Source organism: Ceratotherium simum, chromosome 13, assembly GCF_057802395.1.
Source record: "Ceratotherium simum simum isolate JZ-2026a chromosome 13, ASM5780239v1, whole genome shotgun sequence".
NCBI classification, from domain to species: domain Eukaryota; kingdom Metazoa; phylum Chordata; class Mammalia; order Perissodactyla; family Rhinocerotidae; genus Ceratotherium; species Ceratotherium simum.
In genome coordinates, this window is record NC_141912.1 from 26,690,820 (window position 1) to 26,709,895 (window position 19,076).

Below are 19,076 nucleotides of genomic sequence, written 5' to 3' on the forward strand. Positions count from 1 at the left end.
CTTTGAGGGCCTGAATAGAACAAAAAGGCAAAAAAAGAAAGAATTCATCCCTCCTGTCTGATTGCTTGAGTTGGAACATTGATCTTCTGCCCTTGCCATTCCTGGTTCCCAGGCCCTTAGACTCGGACTGAACTACATGGGGCAGAGTGTTATGGACTGAAGGTTTGTGTCCCCTCAAAATTCATATGTTGAAATCCTGATCCTCCCTGCGATGATGTTAGGAGGTGGGACCTTTGCCAGGTGATTAGGTCATAAGTTTCTCCCTCATGAATGGGATTAATGCCCTTTTAAAGGAGACCCCAGAGAGCTCTCTTGTCCCTTCTGCCACTTGAGGACACAGCAAGAAGACAGCAGTCTATGAACTAGGAAGCTCTCACCAGACAATTGAATCTGCCAGCACCTTGATCTTGGACTTCTCAGCCTCCAGAACTGTGAGAAATAAATTTCTATTGTTTATAAGCCACCCAGTCTGTGGTAAATTGTTATAGTAGCCCCTGCGGACTAAGAAAGAGGCATACATTTTTACAACTTTGGAAAAGAGTTTGTCATTACCTCAAAAAGTTAAACATTTACATAACTTAACAAATCAACAATTTGCCTTCTAAGAACATACACACAAGAAATGCTTGTACCTCTATATTGTACAGTATGTGCATAAGTGTCTATAGTAGAATTGTGTACAACATCAAATATCTGGAAACAACTCAAATGCTCATTGTTTGATGTGTGAAAGTTCTGATGTATAGATTCTGAAGTCTGCGTCTTGAAATGAGAAAATTGCCCACGGTATATTCATGAAAATTGCTCATATATTAGCCCTCCCTCCCCAAGAAAAACTTTATGTAGTCTAAAATATAGTAATAACAGAAACAACATTTTCTGACCACCTAAAAATGATAAAATTTTGTTTTAACATCTAGGGCCAAAGGAAAAAGTAAACAAAAAGTGTACAATTTCTAGAAAACAAAAATACTTGATAGGATAATCTGAAAGGATACAGCTAAAGCAGTAATCAGAAGAAAACTTACATACTTAAATATTTCTATCAATAAAAAAAGAAATAATATTAAACTCAAGACTCTGTCTCTGAGAGAGACTTAATTTGGGTTCCCAGGAAGCAGACCCTGAGACAGAGATTGTTTGCACAAAATGTATTGGAGAGTACACATACAACAACATCAGATATATCAGTGACCCATTGGACCTGGGCCCAGACTCCATTTATTACATGGCTTTCATGTGTCCCCATTCTAGCAGGGAGGCCCTGATAATGCATTGGATTCTTAGATATCAATGCCAACTGGGATATTTGACTAGCAATTCCTTGAAATTTCTGGGTATTCCGCTTTCCCTAAAGGAAAGGCCCTTATACATGTGAAAATATGTCCAAACAATCTAATAGATAAAAAAATGCAATTGAAATCAATCTAGATACCATTTTTCTGCTATCAGATTTACAAAAATTAAAAAGTATGTCAAGGCTGAGGAGAGTAGGCACTCATTTATTGCTGGTGGGAATGCAAATTGATAAGAACTTTATGGAGGGGAATTTGGCTGTATCTAATAAAATTACATATACGTTAGTTGTTTCACCCAATAATCTCAATTCTAATGATTTACCCTGAAAATCTATCTCCAACAAAATGAAAATACACATGCACATATATTGCAGCAATTTTTGCAATTGCAAAATATTGGAAAAAACCTAAATACTCATACATGAGAGAATAGTTAAATAGATGGTTACTTCCCCACAGTGGAGTAATTACGCAGCTGTAAAAAAGAATAGGGAAGATCTCTATGAACTGATATGGAGAGATTTCTAGGATTATTATTAAGTGAAAAGATTAAGTGCAAATTAATATATGTAGTATACTATCTTTAGTCTAAGAAAAAAGAGGAAATAAGAAAATTATGTATCTGATTGTTTATTCAAAAGGACATACAGGAAGGATAGGCCAGAAACTGATAAGATTACGGAGGATAGGTGGGAATGGTTTGAAAAGGATGGAGGGAAGAAAGGGGAAAGAACCAATGAGGCAGAGTGATATTTCTCTGAGTATCTCTCTCTGCGTAGTTTTGGCTGTCAGAATGATGTTGTGTTTCGTGCATGTACAAAAATAAATAAAATAAACAAGGATGCAGCAGAGATTCAAAATGGTATGGACCTAATTATTTTAAATTAATAATATAAGCAAAAAGAAAGAGTGAACACTAATACAATGAACTTTTAAGTGCATTATTTTGACCATATCATCAAGCTAAAGACCAAAAATCTATAAACAACATTGAACTCTCAGTGCCTTTGTTTCATACTGCCCACGGAAGTCATGTACAAGAAGCCCGTGATTAGGGCTTTGAACCATAAGGCAAATCCTGGAGTAATGACAGAAACTTTTTAATGTAAACACAAAAAAGACAGCTAGTACAATTTCAAAATGTGTTTGGATATGGGTTTTTCAACTAGTAACTTTTGCAAGGTGGCGCAAATTTTCTGTGTGGGAAGAGCTGTTGTAAACCATGGGGAACCTCAGAGACAGACTATGCAGTCACTGCTCTCTTACATTCTAGTCAGTTCCACCTAAATTGCTCCCCCACACTTGCAGATTAATGAATCATTTCAAGAGAATTTTAAAATGGCTTACTTTTCAGTAATTCTATTGCTAGTGTATTATTTTTATATGCTGCCCATTTTCAATTTCTCTTGGAAACTTGGGGAAGTATGCCAGTTAATATTGGGAAAGGATAATTAAAGACTAGTCATAAACTGTTTTTGGGCAATGGTTTTGTCAGCTTTGGCTGTTAGGTTTCCCCACTTCCAGAGATGTTCCTAAATGGGCTCTATTATCTAACCAAAATAAACGTCGTAGGAATCGCCTGAACAGGGACTTGAACCCTGGACCCTCAGATTAAAAGTCTGATGCTCTACCAACTGAGCTATCCAGGCTCCTCGACAGTCTTTTTAACTCACTACATAAAATGACTACGAGCACTAAGTGCTAGTCATGTTTATGATCTTATGATGAAAGTACTAGGGTCTTCTAACGGTACTGGTTACATGCCCAAGGACTCAGCACTGGAACCGAGCTTTATTGTATCCATCATTCCATTTAAACCCCCAAACTGTGTTTTCATTACCCAGACGATTATTGGGTGGTATTTATTGCAGGGGGAATGACGAGGAAAGTCTGGCTCAGAATAGGGTGTGATCTGTCCGGGAGTGAATATTCCTGCAGTTAATGATTGCAGACAGAGCCCTTAGAGGCCGCACCTACTAGTTAGAGGCGGCTTTAGGGCGGACGCGCAGGCTCCTTCACCAGTTTACCGAGTACCCGTTCCACCAATGACTTCAGTAGGTGGGAAAAAACTTTAGGAGAATCAAAAAGTGGGTAAAGAAGAATGAAGGTTATGGCCCAAGGCAAGTATTTCAATTCCCGTTGTTTCCCCCGGTGTTTTTTTTTTTCAGAGTTTGGGGTTTCCTGGAATCTTAATGCCAGAGCAACAAATAAACATACAAACGTGACGCCCACTTCCAAGAGCTGCTTCTGTCCGGGAAACTAACTCACTGAAAACCCTCTTCTCCAAAATTTTCGTGCATCTCATTTTTTAGCATGCCCACCTTTCTTCACCTTGCCTTCTCGCTGCTTCTCTTCACTCTCTCCCCAATCTCCTCTCTCCTCTTCTCCCAGCTCGGCTCTTGTCCTCGCCTCCTCGTCTCTCCAACCTCTCATTTACCAATTTAGCCGTTTCTTCGTCTATTACGTCCTTCAGTGAAAGTGAAACTACTAGGTAGCGCCCTGCCCGCCTCCCCACAAGCACGCCGAGAGTCCACATTTATCCTTGTCCTATTCTGTTTTTTAACTCCATATTTTATCTCGAACTCCATCCTATTTAAAGACAGGAAGGACCAGGCAGGTGAAATAGTGTTCACGGCCTCTGTCATGGAAGGTCTTCATTCGTTCATGAAACGTGTTACCACCTCGGCAGAAGCAGTGTTAGAGTGACCTGGAGAGTCTGAAGATGTGGCAAAAGACTGGAAGGAGAAGGAATATCATTGCATATAGACAATAAAACAGATGCTGCATTGTTTCCCAATACGTTGTGATCTTTAAAAATGTTGATAAATACAATCTTGATAATGGCCAATTTTCATCAAGATTCAAAAGAGAACAAGGAGTGTAAGTCAATAGTGTCACCGTTATGAGTGTTTGGACTTCGTTTCCTCTGCCTGGTGTTCTTGTGGGAATCTTGGAATTTGACAAAACAGATAATAACCTGTGCTGATGCGGCGTCGTGTGAAAACAGAGTTGCTAGCAGAGGATGGTTTCGATCCATCGACCTCTGGGTTATGGGCCCAGCACGCTTCCGCTGCGCCACTCTGCTCGCTACTTGCTTATGCTTTCGTATTTTTCATTAATTTGTACTTGTCTTAACACAAACGTCCAGGTCTATTAATACTTTTTCCCTCTCTTCCACCCAGCTCTAACCTCCGTCTTTTATTCTGGGTCTGCCGCACATTTCCTTCTCAAAATTGCTGCCGGCAAGAAAATCTCTTAGGACGTCTGCGCCTTTGCAACTTAAGAAAACCGAAGCTCTGAAACCCTTTCTCAGGAAGTTGGTATTCAACCCGTTCTCATACACTAATTTGTAGGGATGGATTTAGAATTGATTTTTTTCCCGGCATCTCCCACAGCGCACGTACTGACCCTGGAGTTGGAATGCCTTGGCTCCTCGGCGTCTTTGGCAAGGCCGAGGACAGGGCAGGGGCACTGTGTGGTCGTGTGGCTCTGTCCCCCGCCAGGCTGGAGCGACCAAGGAGAAACTGAAGATGTGGCGGAAGAGAAGAAGAAAAAGAAAACACATCTGAGAATCTAACTCCCAGAGTTGAGGGAGACGTGGAAACTACATAACCGACTCACAGGAGGTGCAGTTCTGTTTCCCCCACCACAATGAAATTTCCTTCACAAGATTGTAGCGGATATTTCTATTTACAAGATTGAATAAGTTTGTGTGTCTGTCTGTATATTTTGACCACTTGGACTATAGACGTTGGATGAGAAAACAGGCTTGGATCGCTTTCTAGTTTTGTCTGTGGACCCGTTTTTGTCAGCGCAGCTGGGTTCTTCTAGAAAAGGAATCCTGCAAAGCCGTTTTAAAGCTTTTCCATCTTGTCATTTCTTAGGTAACGTCCTTTCCCTCAGCTTTCCTTCTTGTTCCTCTGATCGACTGTCTCTTTTCTTTTCTCCCACCTTCCAAGGATGTCCTAGGAGCATCCTTGAAAAAGCCACTCCCTCTTACTCAGACGTATTTGAAGCATCCTCCTGGTTCACACAGGTTATTTTTCCTTTTCTTCTCTAGGCACTTGGCCTTACAGTTATCAAAGTCCAAAGTGATCCTCCCCTGCTGGAATCTCTGTTAGCAGCTGAGCCCATGGCCACCTGCTGCCTGTTTATTTAAAACCAGACTTCTCCCATTTCAGCATCATGGTTACATGCCACATTCATTTGTATGATTTGGATTGCTCTAACATAAAAAAAAAAAAAAAGTCTTGGACATAGAGGTGCTACTAGAGAGGTGAAACTTTTAAATGGAGTTTTACAAAAACAGGTTATCAATACTCCAAACTTCTTAAGGAACCAGAAATCATCCTTTTCCAGGGGCAGAGAGAACTCTAGTTTCTTAAGATGAACCTGGCCACCAGTATCCCAAATCCAGATGGGTGATTTTTGCTGCATAAAGTCCAACCTCAGGAGATGCTGATTGATCCCTTTTCTGAACTGTTCTTTCCATTTCAATTCCCCTTTTAATTCTGCAGGGCTCTGGTTCTACTCTTTCTCATTTCCTCTGCTACAAAAGCTGCAGAATTTGTGTAGACCTCCTAAGGCCTCCTAAGAGGCCATGGGGTCATCCCTTCTCCAGCTGGTTTCCTTCCCAATAACCTCCCAAATGCATTAAATACAATAAAACTACCACCTTCAAAAAGAGAATCACTGGCCTCTGCTCTTGTACGCCAGTAACTTTTAGTCTTAAGTGAGTGTTCCCCCAGGAAAACCTTGAAAGGAAGGTCTGGAAACGCGATGAGGTACAGTCGTAGACCGGGCCTTGGTGTTGTTAGCGGTCCTCTATAAAACTGTTCAAAATTTCGGTGCAAATGTTCTCATTCCAGCAAAACTAACCTGAGTTCTTGTGGGTTGCTCCCTCTTTGTGGGCATTTATTTAGCTTTGGATTCCAGGGAATAAGCCGCATATATTTCATTGCTATCACTCACTCCTTACTGCCTCATCTTTAGCTTCAAAATTATCTTTCCATTTCTATTTAGCTGCTTCAAGTTTTTATTTAGAAGGTCTATGTTGCAGTCACAATTCAGCTACAGCTTATAGCTGCTAGAGGAGCTGCAGGTGACATTTTCATCACCAGAGGGACCAAGCCAGTATCTCTCCTACAAGATGCTGAATGTGATTTATATTCCCCAAAACGGCCAGCTTTATGGGCCTGAGACCTATGCAGTAGCACAGCTCACCCCTTCCCCCAAAACCCGCACGTAGAAGGGCCTTGCTCCTGGGGTTTAATGATCTGCAATTGCTCTCTTGAAATTCTTAATAGTTTTATCTTGAAACATGTGTTTTGCAAGTGAGGTCCAATAGGACGTGGAGTATGCACAGGCATGGGGCTTTAGTTGAAGCCTCTGCTCTCACTGGTCCTGCCTCCCAGAGATGTGTTTTCAGCAGCCGATTCGCCCTGCCGCTGGCCCCCTGCCCCACTCTCCTTCCTGATCCCCCTCCCACACCTGCCTCCATCAGTAAGCCCCATAGGAGGTCTAGGGGAGTGGGGCCAGGGTCTGGCAACCTAACCCTCGTGCCTCTCGGGGTGTGGCATAGTGACTGTCATCCCTGCCCCAGGCTGACAGGCTGGCATTGCCAGGGTAAGTTGGGTGTCAGCCTCTAACCCACCCTCATATGGGCATATTTTCATAAGTTTAACAGCACTTTCCTCCTGCTTTTTGAACAAGGGTCCCCCATTTTCATTGGGTCCTGTAAAACGTAGCTGGTCCTGCTCCCCAATTTCCCTGGTATGTTGGGTAACAATCAAATTTCTAGCAAACCGAGAAAGTGTCAAAAGATTTAATATCTTAAAGGTATCGTAGTCGGCAGGATTCGAACCTGCGCGGGGAGACCCCAATGGATTTCTAGTCCATCGCCTTAACCACTCGGCCACGACTACGCGGGATCTCTGTTGTTCCTTAGCCTAAGTGGCCAATGAAAACCTGTCCCACCAGCATTTCTGTGTGCAAACCTGTTCTCCCAAACCTCTCAAATTTTGCCCCAAATCCTGAATCAGGGAGACAGATCTGTGGGCACACGTCCCCTGTCTCAATTTTGTGCGGTAACACTCTCACCTTTGAAAAGACAGGCCCTGGATTCTCAAAGAAGGGGCCTGATGTCTTCAAGAGGAGAACGTGGAGCCTTCATTTTGAAATCTCACTGTTTAACACTCGCCTGTGGTACTCTCTCAGTAGATTTTTTTAACTTGATCATCTGAATCGAATTGTACTGAACTGACCTTGAAGTGACTTTCATTCCAGAAGGAAGAGAAAATATGAACATTTAGAGGACACCAATGAAGAATATCTTTAAGAATCAAAGATAGAAAAGGACTTTTAAATAAAAGAAAAAAATTCCAATGATAAAGACAAAGATGGACAGATTTGACTATATTAAAATTAGGAACTTTTCATTAAAAATATCATACTCATCATTCAACACTCAAAGGTTAAATAACAAATGTTATACAAATTAAGAGAGAAAAAGTAAAAGAAATATACCTAAGTGAATATTTGAGAATCAATATAACAGAGTTTGAGATGAAAGATATGAAAGACTAATAAAGAAACATGAAAACTAGATTAAAAGTTCTAAATGAGAAAGAGAGAAAATAGCTGTACATTGACTGCAGAATCAGCCAGTGATTGCTTGTATTTAGTCTGTAGATCCTGAAATTAAAATAATACACCATAGATATTCTTCCTGTTAGTATAAAAAGATAGCACCATGTCTCTTAAAAGAGAGAAAATATTGTAATCTCCCTAAAGTTAGATATTAAAACCTAAAAGAGGGGCCGGCCTGGTGGCATAGTGGTTAAGTTCACGGGTTCTGCTTTGGCAGCCCAGGGTTCATGGCCTCGGATCCCGGGTTTGGACCTATGCACTGCTTATCAAGCCGTGCTGTGGTGGCGTCCCATGTACAAAATAGAGGGAGATGGGCACAGATGTTAGCTCATGGCCAATCTTCCTCACAAAAGAAAAAAAAACTAAAAGAAAAATAGAACTCAAATATGTTAGTTGTATTTTATGAAATAAAAACACAAGGTAATGAAAGTAGGGATATTAGAATTACAAGTCGGTGAAGATTTGCCTATAGCTCCTATAATGTAAATTTTCATTGGTGCTAGGGACATTATTTATCTTTCATTATGGTAATTGTTTTAATCAACAAACATTTAATGAGCACCATAGGGAAAAATTTCTTGAGTAAATTGAAAACTATGCATTGTCAGCCTTTCTGATTGTGTGTTGTCTCCTCTTCATATTCTCTTTTGAAGCGGTTTTATCAGCTTACTCATTAATTAGTGATATATTAAAACTTTGACACTGTTTTCATATTATATTTGTTTGAAAGTCAAGTTTTCAGCTTTTCATCTGATTTATAACACCAGTATGTTTGGGGAGTTCAAAAGAGGGAGAGAGAAGTGCTAACTGGGATATCAATGGCTGAATGACAGAGCACATGAGCAAGAGGGTAGGGGGTTGTTAAGTGTGAAAGATTATTAATTGGCAGAAAAGGGGGACTCAGAGCACATTTTCTAAGTGTTTGGAAGGTAGAACACCGTAGTTCAGAAAAGGCCATGGAACGGGGAATTTGGGTTGTTGCAAACCGTGTAAATGCCAGAGGTAGTAAATAGAAATGTGAAGTGAATGGTCTCTTGAGCAACTGCTACTTGTCGTACGGTTTGCTATGGAAAGTACCTACATAAATTCTTTTTAATCCCTCAAGAATCTTGAGGGGATTTAGAGATGAAGGAAATGTTCACAGATGGTCAAACTAATGTAAAACATCACACCACACAACACATTTTTGCAGGTGATGGAGCTTAAATTCAAACATACTCGTCTGATTCAAGTTCCTCACATTTCTACTACTCTGCATTGACTTTAAAACTATGTTAGGTTCTCTGTATGAAGACCAAAACCAAAACCAAACAAAAATCCAAAACAACGAAGCTCTGATCGTTATGCATACAAAATAGGCTCTTGCAATAGCTATTTGCCAGTCCAAGCATATATGTTTCGATTGTCTTCTGTAGTTAATGAAAAGCTTCTGAAGGCTATTAATTTGGGGGACTAACTAAAAATGTCACTACGGGACAGAATGGAAAGTAAACATTGGATGAATACCTCTCATCTTAACCAAAGCAGGAAGGATTCAATCTTTTTTTTTTTATTTTTTATTTTTTTACTCAGTAGAGATTTTAGACCAAGACCTTCCTTTTAGTCCTCCATGCTCTCATATCTCTCTTATTGTGTGTCCTATAATAAACCATGCCCTGCCTCTTCACATCCCTTTTCCCATGGCAGGTGGAAAGAATGGAAGGGGAGGAAGATAAGTGAGAGAGAAAGAAAATGACAGCGGAAGGAAGGGGAGGAGAGGGGAAAAGAGGAAAGTGGAGAGGAGGAAGGTGGAGGGAACCTTGGGGAAGGAAACTGGAGGATTGTGCAATAATATTCAAGACCTCATACCCTTGCAGAAACCATTATTATGCTGAAAATAATACTGTACGGGGAATATTTAAGTCTCACTCACAGGCCTAGTCCTCATTAATAAAACTTGTTAAGATAAAATACTATGAGATACTGTGGTGGCAGATACTGTGAGCATCGAGGAAAGCTCTTGAAAGACAGTAGTTTCAACACGGCGCCAACAAAATCTATATCCCAAATCCCCTACTCCTTAAGATGAGTCGTGTAACTCGCGGTCAGCAGGGACGGACTCGCGAGGCCGGAGGTCAGTGGGAGAAAGAGACTCAGGAAGGGAGCGTGGGCTCCCGGTCTTCAGAGCTGTATTAATTCTGTCTCCCAGGGCAACTCCCTGCTTCACTGTAAAACTCGTCCTTTCCTGCCTTTAGGTTTTATTCAGCAGATATTGCTGAATACTTGTTTGCTCTTGTAACGTCTAGAAACAACTTTTTCCTGTCCTTCGTGGGTGGAACAGTCTTCAGTCATTAACATAGGTGTTACCTCTTACAGCGCACACTCGTCGTGTCAGGATGGCCGAGTGGTCTAAGGCGCCAGACTCAAGCGTCCGCTTCCCATGCCTGGGACTTCTGGTCTCCGAATGGAGGCGTGGGTTCGAATCCCACTTCTGACATGGCTTGGTTGCCTTTTTGTTCCTGGCGTACGCAATCCAAAATTTTTGCACTTCAGTCTTCTCAAAGTCTCACTCTTAAACATTCAACTCTCCTTCCGCTCTTCCAATCACAACTGTTCGCCCTGTCCACGTCGCCTCATCTTGGCTCCCACGGGGCACTAAAGCATCACCTTTACTTTGTAGTTGGGCTCTTTCTGCCCCCAAGACACCCCCACTGACAGCTCCACTCCGGCGGATGCTCGCCCAAGACCTGGCGCGCTTGGAACACACTGCAGTAAAGCAAGTCTCTCGCACCTCTAGCCAAGCAGTTGACAAATGAAAATTCCCAGTTAGAGAACCTGGAATATTTTCACAGCCAATTGAGCAGATTTTAAAATCTCGGCGCCGCCAGTGACCTGTCTTCCCAGAGAGAAAGTAGTGGATTTCCATCAGAAGGACATGTCTTCCTCCGTCAGCCTGTTGACAGTAACGAAACCCAGGGACTTAACTTAAAAACGAACAAAACAAAACAGAAACAAAAAGTAACCAGAAAGACCTCCCTTTCCAGGGAGAGACTTCAAGTCAGATTGTTGTGGGCAGGAGGAAAATACTACGTTGTCTGCCGCCCTGTTGGGAAATCAAAAGTCAGTCTTCTGCATGAGCACACAAACGAGAAAGATCTAAGCTTTCTGTAGTGGTAATTCAGCTGAAAGCGCTCCGGCACATCTGTCCTAGGGCTTTTCCAGTGGAGAAATTACTGGAAAATTCACTGTTTTTCTCCACAGAGAGAAATTGAAAGAAATAACATGGAAACAATTTACAACTGCTCGAATCGATTTGCAGCCTTTGTACTTTTGTATTAGTGAGAAAGATATACTATAAGAGTAAATACATACATTTTCTGGTTTTGCCTTTTGCATTTAACAATAGCATCAAAATACCTTCTATTGCCATCCTCCAGGTTAAGTAAGTAATGACACATTGAGGAAGGTGGCAAATACTCAAAACATTGCTTCCTGAGTTTCTATCAAGCTCCATAACATTTTCCTGGCTAGAGGGATCCTCAGAGTTCAACACTTAGCATCCTGAGCAGGTATTGGGTACTTTATAAAGGGAAAAAAATATTGTAAAATGATTTTTATTTTATTTTACTTTTTAGGTTTCCCCATCTAGCCCAGAATATTCTGTGAATGCTTTGAAACACAGAAAATAAAGTCAGTAACAGGAAAATGAACAGTCTCACTTCAAAACAATGGTTGAAAAAGATGAAAATGCAGACTGGAGAAAAATAATTTGGAATTTCATCATTTCAAGGAGAATGAGGGGCAAGAATGAGTGGTGGGTGCTTATGAATCTGTAGGGGTGAGAAGGAAAGTGTAAAAAACGGAATTGAATCATGGGGGAAGGGGAAAGGAGGCTTCAGGTTCGCAGGTAAGTTAACCACACTTGGCTGTCCGTGGCTCGTTTGTGTTATTGGTCAATGAAAGGTCACTTTCAGTTCTACTTTGTTTCATAAACATGTTTTTCCCTGTCATGTCCTGTATCCAGCCCTTTCCTCTCCCCCAACATATAGATTCTCTCTAAAGTATTTAATATTCTTTAGAAAAAAACCTACCCTCAAAAAATGTTGATATGTGTGATTTTAATGTTCATTGGCACTGTTAACCTTAATTTTTTTTTCTTATACTCAACACAGTTTGAAAAATCTATCATCTTGCTACATTTACATCTGCTCCTACACGCGGCTGCTGCCTAGTACAAAATTCACATGCCACCACTGCAATACATATGCCTGATGGACATCTAGGTTTCCTCTAATAATCTGGTACCTCAAAACGCTACACACTACACTAGGCAAGGCCAACCATGAGCTGAGCTGGAATTTCACTGAGGTACATTTAAAAGCTATACAGGAAGAGAAATTCATTTAATGTCAAAGCTGCAAAAATCTAAGATCTTAATTTTAAGACCAAGATCTTAGTCTATGTAGAATTACATAAAATGCATTTTTTACCTTCATAAAATGAAAGAAAAGACACCTAAATCACATCATTCTGAGAGGAAATCTCAGAGGCAGCTATTCATTTAACAGCGTGAACGTTTCTTTGATATTCACGATCTAAAAATGTTTTCAGCAGTGTCATAATCTTGAGGGAATTTTCTCTCTTAGAGTTTAGAAGTGGCGTAGAAGTGTGACATAGCAAATTTTTGATAGAACTTTATAACAGATTCTTTTCCGTGTGCGAAAAAGCAGCGATTTCAGTAATTCTCTCCACAGTAAAAACCCAGGGCCCAAGTGTGGATGACTGATCATTGAACCACTAAAGAAAAAACACCACAAGTTGTTATGGTACTTTTTTCTGGGAAGAGGGGATTTCCGACCCCACTGGAGGTTGTGTCCGCATGGCTCTGAAAATACCCCAGTATTCTCTAATGGGGGTAATTTTTGTTTCGCTTCGTTTGCCGAGCGTTGGTCAGGGCCATCAAGGTGAAACGTTGATCGGACCGTGGCAGGAACAAAATGAGGGTGTGTCAGAAGTGGGATTCGAACCCACGCCTCCATGAGGAGACCAGAAGCCCCAACAGCGGGAAGCAGCAGCTTGAGTCTGGCGCCTTAGACCACTCGGCCATCCTGACACGCTGGCATTAGGCTTTTAAAGTGTTGTATTCTAAACTCTGACGGATCAGCGCCCAGCTACGTCGCAGAAAAAAAAAAATTATTTCCGGAATTTGTCAAACTAAGCTGGAGCTCTGAATTCACTGAAACACAAAGGCAGGCGAGTACGAGTGTTAGTGTAGAATTCTTACAGCCTTTGAGACCGGGGTGCCGGGGTATTGAGGGACACTCGCTCCTCGCCACTCTCCCTCCCACAGCACTCCCAGCCCAGTTCCCTGTCCTCGGTCCCGCTTTTCTGCCAGACCAGGGCCTCAGGCCTCGGACAAATCTCCGCCTACGTCTCTGACCCCTCCTGTGACCCGGACCCCAGGGTCACTGTGTTCTTTGTGACTCAACCCCTCATCCAGCAGGTCCAGCTGGATGCAGCCCCGGGATCTGTGGAAACTTTCAGTGAATAAATGGCCATCCCCACTCCTCTGGACAAAAGAGTCATTCCCCTTGTTCTCAACCCATCCTGACTGTGATTTCATCGCCAGAAGCCATGCTTAGCCTTCATTTCACTACACAGTTCAGTACCCGTCGCTGTCTTCTGCCTTGCAGGGCCGCTTCTGCTCTACGGTAATAATCCTGACTCTCCTTTCTCCAGAGCTCTCGGAAGCTTGTCAGTAAATAGCACCAAGTTTCTATAGTTAGGCTGTAAGGGTGTAAATCGATAGTATACTTAAATTTGGAGAGTTATCACTTTTAAATCTGTAATTTCCTCATCTATTACTCTAAAATTAAACGCAGAACATATCTTTTAACAATTAAGTTATTTGTAGATTTTACTCTTTTTATTGTGGCTATATTTTTTTCTCTATAGTAAGAGTGCAATTACAACAGTATGCAAAATTGACAGTGTATATTTAATATATGCATATGTTGAATTTTTGCACTAATGGTTCCTATACCTTGAAGCTGTAGGGGAGGAAAAATAATTTTCCCTCTACCTTTGTGGAGTTCTTGGCTGAGACACCCCCTGTAATCAAGGACAGATTAACAGGATAAAAACAAGTTTAATTTGTATTTTCAGGAACCCCAAAGAGATGAGGGTTCCCACAGTCAGGCAGCTGAAGCTTATATACCCTTCCAAGCTAGGAGAAGCAGGCAGAGGTCTGGGATTTCAAAGAGGAGGAAGACAAGTCATGGGAAAATGGAAAGAGCAAATGTTTGGTAAACAAATGTTTACTGTGCACACAAAGGGATACAGAGAGGACTTTAAAGAAGAAGCAGGCGTTGCTAAATTCCCCCCAGTCCCCAGTCTACCACACCTTTGGTAATGTGGAAAGTAGAAAATATACCTAATGAATTTGCTGATTTACCTAAGGACATTTCCCGGCAATGTGTCGCCCGGCTTTTCCTAGGTGCCTATAGTAAAATGGGAGAGGAGAGAGAGAAACTAAAGAAAGAATTGTTCATTACAAAGGAACCAGGACTTGCTGGATATTGAACAATAAAACTATTTTGCATTACCAGCCCCTCCAGACAATGCTATAATTAAGAAAAGGCTTCTGGGAAGATATCAGATCCAAAGTGTTGTCAGGAAAACATGGTCTACAGATGAAGTCAAGGGCACAACTGTAAAGCCTTTGGTCAGATCTCAGAAAGATTTAAGGTGATTATTTAAATCAAACAGATTTGTGAATAAGCAAGCATTTGGAGATTGTAGCCCAGGCTTTCAAGCCACGCTACCTGAGTGGAGTCCAGATAAGCTATCTCATCTTAAAACCAAGGTTATACTTGTTTTAAGCCCTTGATTTTGGGAGTAACTTGTTATGCAGCCATAGTAACTGCAACAAAAATAATGGCAAAAAATAATAATAGTATTACAAATAAAGGAAGACTATAAAAGAGGAAAGAAAATAAATTCAAATAATAGATCTCAAATTTCAAAGAAGACTTTGAGAGCTTGTATTCATCTATATTTGACATTCTATATTTTACTGTATTCCAGGGGTCAGCAAACTATACCCCATAGGCCAAATCCCATCCACTGCCTCTTTTTGTATGGCCTGTGAGCTAAAATTTTACATTTTGAAATGGTTGAAAATATCAAAAGAAGAAGAATATTTCATGACCTCTGAAAATTATATGAAATTCTAATTTTAGGGCCTATAAATAAAGTTTTATAAGAACATAGCCACACTTATTCGTTTATGTATTGTCTGTGACTGTTTTTGAGCAATGGCAGAGTGGAGTAGTCGTGTCACAGACCATATGACCCACAAAGCCTAAAATATTTACTGTCTGGCCCTTTACAGAAAAAGTTTGCCAACTTCTGCTCTGTTCTGTTGTTGTGTGTTTTTTTTTCTGAAGGCACTGATAACTTTGGGTTCTTTATTGTTCTGGAGGATGGTTGGAACTTCTATTTCTTTTCAAATGTTTCTTGGTCATGTGATACCAATAAGAGGACTTGGAACCAACTCCAGGCTTCTTGGGCTAACAATTTCTCTCTATTGTAGATAAGCTGCCACTTACGGACAAGCACCTGGAGCAGGGTAGGGTATAAATCCGGGGTTTAGAGATTTATGGAAAGCAGAGAGCTAGGCATATTTTCCTCCAACACAGTGTTGTGCTGGAGGCTCCATCAGCCTTCTCTTTGCACTATGATGCACTTTATTCCCTTTCTTTACCTAAGAGAGTGATAAAGACTCTCTCCAGATTCCCCATATAGGTGAGGTTGGTGGGCCAATAAGCTCTTCTGTTCTGACTCTTCTTGGAACTGGAATACCATGTTTCATTTATGGAGTTCCTGACATTCTTGCCAATGAAATTCCCTAGGCACCTTACTTCTGCTGTTTGAACTCAGTCTCAGTTATTTATACCTGGCTAGAAACGTGTTTATGCCTTCTCAGCTACTGCTGCCTCCTTCTCATCTTACAAAGGAGGAGGAAAGAGCATTTGTTTCACTAATGCTTACCTGTTAGGGATTGCAAAGGCCAACAGCAGCTAGCACTACAGCAGCCACATTAGGCATTAGCTTTAAGGGGAGATGTTATAAATTCCTGTTGAGTCCCGTTGGCCAGATACCTGCCTCCAAAAGGAGCTGTTACAAAATCAAGATCTTCTCTTTGCTTTGTGTGTGAACTCTTAGTCCAATAGAACAAGTTGGCTACCCACCAACCAAAGGCCATACCAATGTGTGTGGATGCTGTCAGTGGATACTCTCTTTTGGGATAAATGACCATGAACACATAAAACAGCGAGCACAGCCACTCAAAGAGTGGTCTGAAACCAGTTAATCCATAAATGTTACTAGTCTGCTCTCTTTCAAGATACAGAGCTTGTTGCCAGAAGTAAATCAACTATATCACTAAACATCTTGTTTAGTTCTGTTGATTGCTTATTAGTTTGTAGGAAGAGTTCCTCAGTGAAGGTAGTAGTGCATTTAATCACGTTCTAGTACAAGCTTATCTCTCTGAGGGCCAGTAACTGATGTTTCCTGACTGGCAACATTGCACATCATTGAGATTAGAGGAGCATTACAACACTTGTGTATAGGTCAGGATTATGCATTTTAAATAGATACTTCATTCTACTAGTATAATTAGAATGAAATTTATGAAACTTTTTGTTGTTATTTTTCTCACAGATGGGGATCTGACTATTTCGTGGCCTCTAAGCATTTTATTTACCCTTGGTCAGGTCGAAGATCTTATTATATGTTATTGTCTGTTTGTACTTCCTATTCTATAAATTTCATAATTATTTTCCCCCAGATTTCTACTAGATTATTCTTACAAATTCATAGGGGCTTTGTTGGTGTATAAAAATAATTAACTCTGTTTTTTCATATATAGTACAAGTATTTTCTCTGTTTACCATTTGTCTTTACATTTTGTATATTGTATACTTTTTCATGCAAATAATTTGAATTTCAATGGGGACAAATCTGTTTTTTTTCAGACATTATAGCTTCTTAGCCCTTTGAGTTGTTTAAAAAGTTTTCCCCAACTCCTGCATCATATAAAATATTCTCCTAAATTTTCTTCAAATGTTTTATAGTTTTGTGTGCATTTAGATTACTAGTTCATTTGGATTTTTTTGGAGATATATATATATATATATATATCTCCAAATATATATCCATATATATATGCATCCAATGAAGTAGGAGTTTAAATTGGTTTCCTTTTAACTGGATGGCCAATTATACAAGTATTCTTTGTTAAAGTATCATTCTTTTCCCATGACATTGAAATGCCATCTTTATTCTGTCTAAGCTGAGATTCCCAGAAAGATGTAATTTCGATATTCCTCAGCACAAATACTCACTTCAGTATCTGGAAGAGAGCAAAACAATCAGATCATTCCGATAAAACAATGATACCAAGTTGATAGTTGTATATGGGCAAGTGCCAATTCACTAAAGGTCAGTTAAGATTACCAGAGGTTTAATATGTACTGCTTTTTTTTTTGTACAGAAAAAAGAAAAAGAAGAAAAAAATATGCCTCCAAGCTATGTCATGAACAATGATGATTTTCATGTTAAATTTGACTTTCAGCTTTTTAGAAAGGAGGGAAAGAATTATAGTGAAAATATATGGAATAATATAAATTCTGAGCTAAGTAGAATTTTTAACCTATTTGCTACTTCAAAATGGACCTATTCCGTTGATTGCTTTATGAAAAATTAAATATATATACATATATTTTCGTATATAAGATGCCCCCCCTACTGGAAAAATGATCTGGGTTCAAATCCTGGTCCATTATTTACTAGTCATATAACTTTATGCAAATTACTTAGCTCTTCTGAAACTCAAATTCTAATAGTCAATTGTGATGAATGCCAATGGTAATGTCATCAATAAAACCTCCCTATGCTAAATCTTATGATGATAAATGTTAGCCGGTATACTTCATTATGCCATCCTTTAGAAATTCTCACCATCAAGCCTTTTGAACCAACAATGAGTTAACTATGCTACCTCCTGCATCAATGTGCAGAGGCAAGTAAGTGCTGACAGCTCTACCTACCCAATCCAAGGATGGGAAATTAGTCTCCAAGTGTTTTCCCAAACTGTTCGACTACTACTAGAGAAGCAAAGTCTCCCCCTGCGGAGTGATCACTCTTGGAAGGAATATACACTTAATTGACCCGTATGAAGGAGCATCCCTTTCAAGGAAATCCCTAGAGAGATTATTTTCTCAACAAGTAGAGACCAAGTAGTGGCAATTTCTCAATGACTGGGAGACATTTGGTGGAACAAAACCTTGGAAGTTGCGGTTTGCAAAGATGTGTGCAAATCTCAGCACAATAGGTCCTAGCCTACATATTTGAGGGTAACGTGACTGCAAGTATAATTGTTTTGTGGGTGAAAATACAAAGATATATATCTTAGCAACAAATAGGATCTCAAGAGGGGAAAATCAGGTTAAACACTGAAATGTTACAACCCTGAATGTTGATGTCATTCCTAAAAAACACTTTAGTGCTCTCTCTAAAAATACACACAAATGCTTGCAGGAAAGTTATGTGAATGCAACTCTTTCTCTTTTGCTCCTGGCACGTTATTGAACTAATGCCACCATTTAGAAGCAGAAGTATCTTTGAGTCTCTGAGGAAAATAGACATTTCCAAGTATTAGGAAGGAGAACTTAGCCCTTTGAAAGTGGTAATCACCATTGTTTCAAACTTAATTATTTCCACACTTTATTCACTGTTAATAAGTTTTGGTACAAACGGTGCAGTGGTAAACGGAGAACAAGATTCAAAATCAGACTCTTTGAGGGCTATGTTTTACTGTGGTCTAACAAAAAAATGATATTTACATGTTGTATTATGCCAATGTCACACATCGTCTCACAGGGATCACTTTTCACAGCTATTCTTTTCATTTTTTGGTGTTAATTACAAAATATGGGGGAAAAGATCATTTGTTTATGGAAACGACTTTGTTTACATACCCTCCTCAACTTTAGATAGAGTAAATGTTTATTTCTGCCAATCATGAAATTCTCTTCCCATCACTTTAAATACTTTGCAATTTTCTATAAGCAGCTTCATATATACCCT

General features: G+C 40.1%; 5 non-coding genes across 5 annotated transcripts; 1 reads left to right on the forward strand and 4 right to left on the reverse strand.

Moving 5' to 3' along the window:
• Positions 1-2,874: 2,874 nt before the first annotated feature.
• Positions 2,875-2,947, reverse strand: TRNAK-UUU (transfer RNA lysine (anticodon UUU)). The gene has a single exon. It is a non-coding gene; the product is annotated as a tRNA-Lys (tRNA).
• A 1,364-nt stretch (positions 2,948-4,311) lies between these two features.
• Positions 4,312-4,383, reverse strand: TRNAM-CAU (transfer RNA methionine (anticodon CAU)). Its single transcript has one exon. It is a non-coding gene; the product is annotated as a tRNA-Met (tRNA).
• Positions 4,384-7,140: 2,757 nt separating this feature from the next.
• TRNAS-AGA (transfer RNA serine (anticodon AGA)) lies at positions 7,141-7,222 on the reverse strand. Its single transcript has one exon. It is a non-coding gene; the product is annotated as a tRNA-Ser (tRNA).
• A 3,093-nt stretch (positions 7,223-10,315) lies between these two features.
• Positions 10,316-10,422, forward strand: TRNAL-CAA (transfer RNA leucine (anticodon CAA)). The gene is made up of 2 exons: positions 10,316-10,353; positions 10,377-10,422. It is a non-coding gene; the product is annotated as a tRNA-Leu (tRNA).
• Positions 10,423-12,931: 2,509 nt separating this feature from the next.
• TRNAL-CAA (transfer RNA leucine (anticodon CAA)) lies at positions 12,932-13,038 on the reverse strand. Its single transcript has 2 exons — positions 13,001-13,038; positions 12,932-12,977 (listed from the first exon to the last, which is right to left on the reverse strand). It is a non-coding gene; the product is annotated as a tRNA-Leu (tRNA).
• Between the last annotated feature and the right edge of the window lie 6,038 nt (positions 13,039-19,076).